Source organism: Plenodomus lingam, assembly GCF_022343315.1.
Source record: "Plenodomus lingam strain CAN1 chromosome Unknown contig_44, whole genome shotgun sequence".
NCBI classification, from domain to species: Eukaryota; Fungi; Ascomycota; class Dothideomycetes; order Pleosporales; family Leptosphaeriaceae; genus Plenodomus; species Plenodomus lingam.
The window spans coordinates 11,670-24,441 of record NW_027093955.1 but is presented as its reverse complement, the minus strand read 5'-3'; positions in this window follow the sequence as shown (position 1 = coordinate 24,441).

Genomic DNA, 12,772 nt, shown 5'->3' with positions numbered 1-12,772 from the left:
ATAATCTAAACTATAAGGTAGTATCTAGCCTAAGGAACTAAACTCCTGCTTTAAGTAATTAAGCTTCTAATATAATATTTATATAAAAACCTTCTACTAACACTATGTTAGTAAGCACTAAATCTTCTATTTTTAGACCTCTTAGTCTATTAAGAGTATTAGGGATTACTCTAGTCCCTCTACCTAAGATTAGAAAAGCTTAGGTTCCTGCTTTAACTATCTTATATCTAACTAATCTAAATAAGCTTTCTTCTAGGTAGCTTATATTATTAACTAGGTGTACTACACCCCTATTATTAAAGATAGTGCTCTTTAATAGAGTATAAGCTTTAAAGTCTATAGTTAAATAGATCCTCTTTATTTTCTCCGCTATTAATATAGGGTTAATTAGTGCCGCCTAGATACTACCTAGATAGGTAATCACGCTTGCCTTACTACTATAATCTTAATTAATAGGATAGGACTTAATTAGAGCTTTTCTTAACTCTTGAAATTTTTAATTCCTATTAATCTTTTTCTTAATCTCTAATTATTAAGTAGTAGTAAGCTTATTACCTATATTAGTCTAAGCTTTAATAATATTTTTGTATTTAGGAGGTTTCTATAGGTAGGATCTACTATATAGGTATAAAGACTCCTTCTTAGGTTAATTAGAAGGTAGAGCTCCTATTATTGCAAACACTCTAGGACCCTTAGAGCTTAATCTTATATTATTCTCTTAGAGAAGTAATAAATAGATCTTAGTAACCTGCAGGAGGTTATAAGTTAGCTCTCTTATTACTAACTTTTTAATAATCCTTTAAAATATAGTTTAACCCTAATCTAGTAAGATCCTAGTAGATAGAGCTTTAAGATAATCCTGTACTATAAGCTATCCTTTAATATTAGGAACGTTGTATACCTTAGCTTGCGTATACAGGATTATCTACTCCTTCTACTAGCGATTAGCGTCTTAGCTACTTATCTTTGCCTTAGCAAGATAAGCTTTATAATATAATCTTGCTAGTATTATAGCGCTTAAATTAGTTAGCACTAGGTTATTATAGAGCACTTAGATAAGTGCTTAGAGGTTTACTCTTCCTTAATTAACAAGCTCTATATAGGCTAAGGTAAGGATCCCTTAATCTACTATATTATTAACCTATATAAAAAGGTTCTAGATTGCTAATAACTTTAATACCTAATCTAATAAGCAGGCTTAGTACTAAGCTATTTAGAGTTTGTACTGCTTGCTTATTATATTAGATAGCGTGATATCTATTAGCATGTTAGGCTTAATAGGTTTATTCTTAAAGTGGTTTTTAATATCCTAAGCCTTAGGGTCTACCTCTACCTAGATCCCTTTAGTTAGGGCATAGTATCTAAATTAAATGTACTAGGTAGGCTAGTTAGTTAATCTAGTAAGTAGGATATCCCCCTTTAGGATTTAGTTACTTATAGTAGAAGAGTAATAAGTAAGCTTCTACTTAAGAAATAGTATAAAAGAAAGAGTAAAACTTGCTAGCTTAGTGTCTAAGTTAAATAATACACTTAAATAGATAGGATAATCTTTAATAAGGTAAAGCGCGAACTAGGCTTATAACTATAGAAATCTAGATAACTAAGGTTACAAATAATTTAGGAGATAGATTATTAGATTATATCTACTATGATCGTACTTATATATATAGAGCTTTAGCTACCCTTACTAGAAGGTAAATAATTAGTAAACCTTCCTTACTAGAGCTCCTGCTTTTTATTAGGCACTTGGTAGTAAGCTAGCAGTTGATTAGATAGTGGGTCATACAGGGGTATTAATCAGGATTAATCAGATCAAGATGCTCTGTGATCTGGTTAATATCCCTCCTGCAACACTAACTAAGGCTTAGACTAGTTAGGATCTTTCTAGATAAGGTTATACTAGATAATAAAGATAAACTAATTACTATCTACTATATACTACCCCTAGATAAATAGTAGGACATAGCAGGCAAACTAAGAGGTATAGGCAGTCCTGCGTATAATAGTATGCTTTAAGTAGACTAACTAGCCTAACTACCTACTAGCCTACTAACTTGCACTTAATAATAGGGACTCTAGTATAACTAGTATTAGCCCTAATCTACTTTTAAATAGGTATACTATAGACACACTATAAAAGATAATAGTACTACTAGTAAAGCCTAAGAACCCTTATAGGGAGGCTATAGCGTTCTTATTACACCTATAGAGAAGTGTAGAGCTAGCGCAAGCTACTATTATTGTAATAACTTAGGTAGGTAGGGCATCCAAAAGGTATCCTATACGCATATAGGAGTGCGCGTCTATACAGAAAAGGATAAGATTCCTACACCTATAGGTCTTGTACGAAAGGATAAGAAGAATATACCTATCCTAACTATAGGCGAGCTGTTCTCTATATATATTAGTAAGTCAGGCCTTTATTAGGCCTAACTTAGTATAGAATAATAGGCAGGTAATTATACCTTATTATTACACTACCCCCTCCTATAGAGAAAGGATAGTCCCTATGCTTAGGATTAGGTTTAGATCCCTTATTAAAGAAAAGCTCTTGCAAAATAAATCTACCTTCACCTCTGCCTTCACCTTTACTTCTTGTTCCTTAGGCACAGACCCCTATCCTTAGCCTGCCTATAACTAGCCCTCTACCTACTAACTTTCTTATTCCTATATCCCTAATTTTTTAATTATTTAACCTAATCTATCTAAAATCTAGCAAGTATTTAATCTATATAATTAAGTAGTTACTAATCTAAATTAGAACCTTTAGCTATGCTAGTACTAGTACTACTAGGAGTCCTCCCTATTGCTTATCGCGCTCTCTATATAAGGGTAGTTAGGGCTCTAGCTAGGGGCAAGTTTAATAACTTTAACTTTAAGTTAAAGAATTCTAAGAAGTGCTAGTACTATATCTCCTAGAATAAGTATTGTAATCTAGTAAGTATCTAAGTCTAATAGGGTTCCTTTTCTAATCCTAATAGATTCCTTTCTTTGTTAGCCTAGAGTACTCTGCCCTTAAGGGTGCTCTAGATAAGTTCTATAGCCTAGTAGCAAACCCTACTAAAGGGGATAAGGATAAGGATACTATAGTTACTTATTAGAAGGATGTTAAGTAGTTTAAGGCTACTATTTAAGAAGCTACCTAAAACCTAGCTAAGTGCATTACTATTACTAATACTTAGACTAAGGGTATAGAAGCTACTAAGATCCTTATAGCTATATATTATACTACTATATCTAATTTATGTTAGCTTTAGAATAGTATTTATAAGATAGTCTTAGTAGTTAGGGGCTTAATAAGGGCTATTAATAAACTTAAGGAGGAAATAGCACTAAATTAGGAGGCAACCTTTATAGTATAGGCTAAGATAAAGGCGCTTAATAAGAAGGCGTCTAAATTAGTTCTAGCTCCTATACCTGCTCCTGCACCTACTCTAAAACCTGCTGCACTAGTTATCTAGAAGCTAGCTAAGAAAGCTAGTCTAGGCGCTATCTTAGCTAATACAGAGTCTAAACTAGGTTCTAATAGAGAGATAGATATAGAATAAAGAGGTTTCCTAGGGGTAGTGTCCTAGGAACCTTAAGGGTTCTAGGATAGTTCTAAATAGGATATAATAATAAATAGCAACAAGAATAATAGTAATAAATAGTACTTAATAGTATAATATATAGCTAAATAGGATATAAATTAGTTCTAATATTAGGTATAATTATTATAAAGTAATATTAGATCCTCTTTGCGTTTTTCCTAGGCTTAAATCTATTTTAGTAAGCTGCGTAGGGGACCTAGCTAATTTAGATACTATTAGTAGAATACCTATAATTTATAGGGAGCACTTATAAAGTTAGAGGCAGGATACTAAATAGGGTTAGAATTATATCTAACCTACTTAACCTTATATTTTAGCTTAGATTAATATAATTTGCTAGCTAGGATTTCTTCTACCTCCTATTCCTCTATACCTTATATAGGGGTACTAGGGGGTTTTAGAGCCTCTTATCTAGGTAATAGGTCTTAGGGATCTTTATATAGTATATTAGGAGAGAAAACGTTATAGATCTTAGAACTAGGTAGTAATTAGAGGTAATACGCGTTTCCTACTTATTCTAATACCTTAAAGGGACCTTCCTAGTATTTAGATAGTTTTTAGCTAGGTTATAAAATAGCAAGATTAGTAGTAGATAAATAAATATAGTTACTAACCTTCTAGTTAACTAGATAGTAATAGCAATTAGTAGTAGAGCGTATTTAGTCCTAAGCTCTTTCTATATTTTCTTTAGTAATCTTCTATATATTGTATATCTAAGTAGCAAGGGATAAGGCGTCCTTATAGTTTAGTTTCTCTAGTATAGTAGATAGGGTCTTTTCTAGTTTCTAATACTAACTTTACTTTAACAGGGAGCTAAAGAGGAGCTAATATAGAGCTATACTAATAGATAAATATAGTAGAGTACTTTAGGTATAGTCTATTATAGGTAGTAGCTTGCTCTAGTTATCCTAGTAATAGGATATAAAACGCCTTAGTCTCTAATTAATATACGTATTTATAATCTTAGTTTATCTATTAGTTTATTTATAGTAGGTAGTAGAGAGCTTAACTTTAGTACTTATAATCTAATAGAATTAGACTAGAAACTAGATACAAACTAAGGGCCTTAATTAGAAATAATAGTATCTAGAGTGTGTCTAAATTAGTACACCTACTATATAAATAAGGTAGCTATACCTTAGGCGTCTATAGTTTTATAGTAAGGGATAGTAATTACTTACTTTAATAGGTAATTAATAATAACTATAATCTAATTATAACCACGTTAATACTAGGGAAAATCCTTAAAATTAATACACAGGTGTTGCATTAGTAGACTAGGGATAGGAAGGGGGTAGAGTATACCTAGGAGTTAGTGCTATCTTAGGTGCCCTCTCCTGTATAGGATATAGTTCTAAACATAGTATTTATAGGTAGTCTTTATACCTTTTTAGTAGTAATATTAGGCTAGAATCTAATAGGTTTTAGTAGCTAATAGGTAGGTAGTAGATACTTAATTATAAGCCTTACAAATTAGTCTAGTATATATAACTAACCTAGCAGGCACACAAAGTTAATCCTAGTAGAGAAGGAGTCTATTTTCTATCTAATAGTGCTTAGGTAACTCTAATCTTTCTATTAGGAATAAGGACCTATTTTCTTAAAGAAGAGTTTTAATAAGTTCTAGGGATCTAAGAGTTATAGGGTTCTAAACTACTATAATTAAGGCAAGGATTAGTAAGGAACGCTTAGCTAGGTAGTCTTGCGCTAAGTTAGAGTTAATTTAGGGGTGTAACCTATCTAGGGTAATTATTACTTGTAAACAATTATCCCTCTAAGTAGTCTTAAGGTTAACTATATCCTGTTCCCTTCTACTTAGGATATTAGGTTAGGCGTTATAAGATCCAGGAGTATACTTAATTTAGAAGTTAAAGGGACTTATAACCTCTAGCTATCTAGCTTGCCTAGCACTAAGGACTTTAGTAGATATAAAGTACTCTAGTGCTCTATAGTCTGTGTATACTCTAATAAGGTGCTAAGTACTTATTAGGTTAGCACGCTATTTCTTAAAGGCGCAGATTATTATAAACAATTCTTTATTATAGATTTCCTAGTTAAGTTTAGAACTAGTAAAGGTCTAACTAAAGAAGGATATAGGGTACTATTTCCTATTAAGATACTCCTATAAGAGGATAGCTATAATAACTCTATTAGAGGCGTCTATCTCTAGTTTTAGAGGATACTTAGGATAGAAGTAAGCTAAGCTTAGGATTACTAGTAGGGTATTCCTAAGTTACTTAAAGGCTTATTAATATGCTAAAGTCTATATAAATAGGGTAGCAGGGCTCTAGAGAGTGGTTAAGGGCTTAGCTATCTTAGAGAAGTTTTCTATAAATTACTAGTAAAATCTAGTAAATCCTAGGAAGGACTTTACTCTAGTTATTGTCTTAGGAGCGGACTAGTTTTAGAGTACTTTAACTTTGTTAGGATCTACCTCTAAGCCTTTATTAGTAAGGATATATCTAAGGTAATAGGTATAGGTTATATAGAATTTGCTTTTCTTAATATTAGCCTGTAATCTAGCAGAATAAAGACGCTTAAGGACTTTTTAAACATAGTCCTTGTAAGTAGCAAGGTTTTTAGAGTAGATAAGGATATTATCTAGATAGGTGATGTAGAAGTTGTCTAAATAATCTATTAGTATATTATTTATATAACGCTAATAGGTTGCAGGTCTATTATATAGCCTAAATAGTAGGACTTTGCATTTATAGGTACTATACCTAGTGTAGAAAGTAGTGTACTCCTCTAAGTTAGGGTCTATTTAGATCTTATTAAAGGTAGCACAAATATCTAGCTTAGTAAAGATTTTTACTTTAGCTAGCTAGGATAATAGGTTATCTATATAGGGTATTAGATACGCGTCCTTTCGCGTTAAGCTGTTAAGCTTATAGTAATCTATATAGATCCTAAGGCCTCTATTTAGCTTCTTAATGCATAGGATAGGAGAGGCGAATAGGCTCTAACTAGTCTTAATAAAACCTTCCTATAGGTGCTCTTGTATATATTCCTTAGTAGCCTAGAGTTCCTTAGTATTTTAATAATAGAGGGGACTTTAGTAGTTTAGAAGGGGTTCCTTTAGGACTATCTTATAGTTATAAGGCTAGTAGATTAAAAGTTTATTAGCCTTAGCCTTATTAAAGATATCCTAATAGGAGTTATAGTTAGATAGGAGCTTCTAATCTAACAAGCTATAGTCTAGAGTATCCTATTTAAATAGGGTTTAAATCCTACACTTAATCTTATATAGGCTAGTAGTAAAGAATTTATTAGAAGATTATTTTATATTAAAATAGAAAGTATTAGTAGTAATAGTAGTAATTTAGAATTTTGTAGGTAGGGTAATAGTTAGTAATTAAACTAGGGTAGGTAGCGTAGTAGGTTTAATAGTAGCCCTATAAGTAGCTAGAATTTTAAGTATACTACCTATCCTATTAATTAAACCAGGACTATTTTAGTTCTAATTCTCCTCTTAATCCTAAAGGGCGTCTCTTTATAAGATATTATAGGTAACTAGAGTAGATAGCACTTGCTAGTAGAGTTATACTAGAATTAGAGGTGTAGGGTTATAGGTTAGAGGATATTTCTCTAGCTAGATTAGTTAAGATGTATCTATATTAATTAGGATTTAGAACTATTTTAGCTAGTATTATCTAATAATACAATCCTAAGAACCTAAGTCTACTATTATAAAGGGGTAGTTATAAACCTTTTAGCTACTAACTATTATATAAAGCTAAATATAGTAGGCAACTAGGGAGGTAATCTAATCCTAGAACCCTTTAATAGTAAGCTTATATAGTAACTTTTAGATAGGTACCCTAAGCGTAGAAGAGATATTATAAGCAATTTTTAAATTAAGAAATAAGTAACCTTAGGCCCTAGTATCTACTAAAGTATTTAGGCGAACACTAGATCTATTAAGGTATAGGGTTATACATGCAAGCAAATAGGAACTAATAAATAATTTAGTTAAGGAAAGGTTTAATAGGTTATATTAAGTTAGGCCTAAGAAGGAGGATCCTCCTAGGCGTTGTTATTTCCTGTCTAATAGCTATCTAAATTAGTTAATTTAGCAGTTTCTTCTTCCTTAGACTTCTTAATAACCTATTCTATATCTATAGCCTAAAACCTAGGGGGTTTAGGGTAGTTACTAGAGAAGTGCCTAGGCTTTCTATAATTATAGCACGTTACTAGGGTTCCTATTATAGTAGCGCTAGGAGTAGCTAGCGTAGTAGATAGGGGTTAATTATTTTAAGGGATAGTGCCTTGTTATTATAAGTAGGGTATATAAGGTTTAGCTATTAAAGGTCTATTATAGGGTTTCTAATTAGCGTCTAAATAGGACTAATTTCTAGAGTATTAGAAGGGGGTTAGTCCTTTTCTAGATAATAGAGTAGTCTAGGTAGGAGTAGATAAGGTAGGGTATAGGTAGCGTTCTATATTAAAAGCAGTAAGATAATCTACTATAGTCTTAAAATTATTGTGCTAATTCTATTAGAAAGTAAGGTTTAGCATCCTTAGGGAAGGTGTAATCTTTATCTAGAGGTAGTAATACTACTCTAATTAGGGTACTTCTTCTCTAATAGCAAGACTCTAGAATTATAACTTAAAAGTAGGGAACATCTCTATATTAGTTATATATAGGCGGTTAAATATAGTCTAACTCTTAGCTATCTTATTTCTAGTAATAAAGTAAGTTTAAAGGAGGGTAATTATTTCCTTAGCTTTTTAGAACTAAAGACTTAGGGAATTAAATAGGTAACGTAGCTCTAAGTATTCTCTTACTAGTCCTAAGTAGTGTCCCTAGACTAACGCTATCTAAGCTCTAGAAGAGGGGTAGTAATTAGCATTAATCTCTAGTGTATCCTAAATAGATGCTTACTATTATCTAAAAGTAGGATTAGCACTATTACTAAGTATAGAGATATTTAGCGTCTTTTTAGATTATCTTTTAGCTTTTATAGTATACACTATAGGGTTTAATATAGAAGCTAAAGACTAGCTAGGTTAGGTAGTACCCTATATCTCCTTATAGAGGGAGGTGTTATATAACTAATTAGTAAGTTATTTAACTTATTCCTCTAACCTCTCCTTTTTAGATAGGGTTAATATATATTTATCTTTAAGGGAGGTGTTGCTTTAAGATTTCCTAGGAGCACAAGGTACCTTAAGAGATAGATAGGAAGCAGGTCCTTTAAGGAGGGCGTTATTAATTAAGTCTTCCTTATCTAATTTCTTTCTATTAGTAAATAGGCTTTTAAAAGTAGCTAAACTAGATACCCTTCCTTTACCTTTATCTAATATTTTATAGTTAATAAGAATAATAAATCTTTTCTTTAGGGGGGTTTAGTTATAGGAGGATATTAGCTTTACCTCTAATTCCTCTAGGCTTTTAGTAGTCTCTAGGTCTCTACCTTAATGCAATCTAACGCGATTTTTCTAAAGGTAATCTAGCACTACCTATAGGTCTAGAAGTCTAAGCCTATAGGCTTTAGTTGTTAGAAGTTCTAATAGCTATTCTAACTATAGAGTTATAGGGTTAGGTAGCTACTAGAACTAAATTAGTAGCTTAAAATAACAATAAATACAATATTCTTAAATACTATTACTAGCTAGGATAATATTCTTCTTATAATATAACAACTTAGGTAGGTAGGGTATCTAAAAGGTATCCTATATAACTTAAAGGCATATAGGAGTGCGCGTCTATATAGAAAAGGATAAGATTCCTACACCTATAGGTCTTATACAAAAGGATAAGAAGAACATGCCTATCCTAACTATAGGCGAGCTGTTCTCTATATACATTAGTGAGTCGGGCCTTTATTAGGCCTAACTTGGCATAGAATAATAGGCAGTTAATTCTGCCTCATTGTTACACAAGGTAGCATCTAGCCTAAGGAACTAAACTCCTGCTTTAAGCGATTAAGCTTCTAATATAATTGTAACAACTTAGGTAGGTAGGGCATCTAAAAGATATCCTATATAACTTAAAGGCATATAGGAGTGCGCGTCTATATAGAAAAGGATAAGATTCCTACACCTATAGGTCTTGTATAAAAGGATAAGAAGAATATACCTATCCTAACTATAGGCGAGCTGTTCTCTATATATATTAGTGAGTTAGGCCTTTATTAGGCCTAACTTAGCATAGAATAATAGGCAGGCAATTCTACCTTATTATTACACTACCCCCTCCTATAGAGAAAGGATAGTCCCTATCCTTGTAATTAGGTTTAGATCCCTTATTAGAGAAACGTTCTTGCAAAATAATTCTACCTTTACCTCTGCCTTTACCTATACTTCTAGCTTCCTTACATATAGACGCCTATCTATAGCCTGCCTATATCTAGCCCTCTACCTACTAACTTTCTTATTCCTATACCCCTAATTTTTTAATTATTTAACCTAATCTATCTAAAATCTAGTAAGTATTTAATCTATATAATTAAGTAGTTACTAATCTAAATTAGAACCTTTAGCTATGCTAGTACTAGTACTACTAGGAGTCCTCCCTATTGCTTATCGCGCTCTCTATATAAGGGTAGTTAGGGCTCTAGCTAGGGGCAAGTTTAATAACTTTAACTTTAAGTTAAAGAATTCTAAGAAGTGCTAGTACTATATCTTCTAGAATAAGTATTGCAATCTAGTAAGTATCTAAGTCTAATAGGGTTCCTTTTCTAATCCTAATAGATTCCTTTCTTTGTTAGCCTAGAGTACTCTGCCCTTAAGGGTGCTCTAGATAAGTTCTATAGCCTAGTAGCAAACCCTACTAAAGGGGATAAGGATAAGGATACTATAGTTACTTATTAGAAGGATGTTAAGTAGTTTAAGGCTACTATTTAAGAAGCTACCTAAAACCTAGCTAAGTGCGTTACTATTACTAATACTTAGACTAAGGGTATAGAAGCTACTAAGATCCTTATAGCTATATATTATACTACTATATCTAATTTATATTAGCTTTAGAATAGTATTTATAAGATAGTCTTAGTAGTTAGGGGCTTAATAAGGGCTATTAATAAACTTAAGGAGGAAATAGCACTAAATTAGGAGGCAACCTTTATAGTATAGGCTAAGATAAAGGCGCTTAATAAGAAGGCGTCTAAATTAGTTCTAGCTCCTATACCTGCTCCTGCACCTACTCTAAAACCTGCTGCACTAGTTATCTAGAAGCTAGCTAAGAAAGCTAGTCTAGGCGCTATCTTAGCTAATACAGAGTCTAAACTAGGTTCTAATAGAGAGATAGATATAGAATAAAGAGGTTTCCTAGGGGTAGTGTCCTAGGAACCTTAAGGGTTCTAGGATAGTTCTAAATAGGATATAATAATAAATAGCAACAAGAATAATAGTAATAAATAGTACTTAATAGTATAATATATAGCTAAATAGGATATAAATTAGTTCTAATATTAGGTATAATTATTATAAAGTAATATTAGATCCTCTTTGCGTTTTTCCTAGGCTTAAATCTATTTTAGTAAGCTGCGTAGGGGACCTAGCTAATTTAGATACTATTAGTAGAATACCTATAATTTATAGGGAGCACCTATAAAGTTAGAGGTAGGATACTAAATAGGATTAGGATTATGTCTAACCTACTTAACCTTATATTTTAGCTTAGATTAATATAATTTGCTAGCTAGGATTTCTTCTACCTCCTAGTCCTCTACACCTTGTATAGGGGTACTAGGGGGTTTTAGAGCCTCTTATCTAGGTAATAGATCTTAGGGATCTTTGCATAGTATATTAGGAGAGAAAACATTATAGATCTTAGAACTAGGTAGTAATTAGAGGCGATACGCGTTTCCTACTTATTCTAATACCTTAAAGGGACCTTCCTATTATTTAGATAGTTTTTAGCTAGGTTATAAAATAGCAAGATTAGTAGTAGATAGATAAACATAGTTACTAACCTTCTAGTTAACTAAATAGTTATAGTAATTAGTAGAGGAGCGCATTTAGTCTTAAGCTCTTTCTATATTTTCTTTAGTAATCTTCTAGGCGTTATATATCTAAGTAGCAAGGGATAAGGCGTCCTTATAGTTTAGTTTCTCTAGTATAGTAGATAGGGTCTTTTCTAGTTTCTAATACTAACTTTGCTTTAGTAAGGAACTAAAGAGGACCTAATATAGAGCTATGCTAATAGATAAATATAGAAGAGTACTTTAAATATAGTCTATTATAGGTAGTAGGTTACTCTAGTTATCTTAGTAATAGGATACAAAAGGCCTTAGTCTCTAATTAATATACTTATTTATAATCTTAGTTTATCTATTAGTTTATTTATAGTAGGTAGTAGAAAGCTTAACTTTAGTGCCTATAATCTAATAGAACTTAGACTAGAAACTAGATATAAACTAAGGGCCTTAATTAGAAATAATAGTATCTAGAGTATATCTAAATTAGTACACCTACTAAATAAATAAGGTAGCTATACCTTAGGGGTCTATAGTTTTATAGCAAGGGATAGTAATAGCTTACTTTAATAGGCAATTAATAATAACTATAATCTAATTGTAACCACGTTAATCCTAGGGAAAATCCTTAAAATTAATGCACAAGTGTTGCATTAGTAGACTAGGGATAGGAAGGGGCTAGAGCATGCTAGGGAGTTAGTGCTATCTTAGGTGCCCTCTCCTGTATAGAATACAGTTCTAAACGTAGCGTTTATAGGTAGTCTCTATACCTTTCTAGTAGTAATATTAGGCTAGAATCTAATAGGTTTTAGTAGCTAATAGGTAGGTAGTAGACACTTAATTATAAGCCTTATGAATTAGTCTAGTGTATATAACTAACCTAGCAGGCACGCAAAGTTAATCCTAGTAGAGAAGGAGTCTATTTTCTATCTAATAGTGCTTAGGTAACTCTAATCTTTCTATTAGGAATAAGGACCTATTTTCTTAAAGAAGAGTTTTAATAAGTTGTAGGGATCTAAGAGTTATAGGGTTCTAAACTACTATAATTAAGGCAAGGATTAGTAAGGAACGCTTAGCTAGGTAGTCTTGCGCTAAGTTAGAGTTAATTTAGGGGTGTAACCTATCTAGGGTAATTATTACTTGTAAACAATTATCCCTCTAAGTAGTCTTAAGGTTAACTATATCCTGTTCCCTTCTACTTAGGATATTAGGTTAGGCGTTATAAGATCCAGGAGTATACTTAATTTAGAAGTTAAAGGG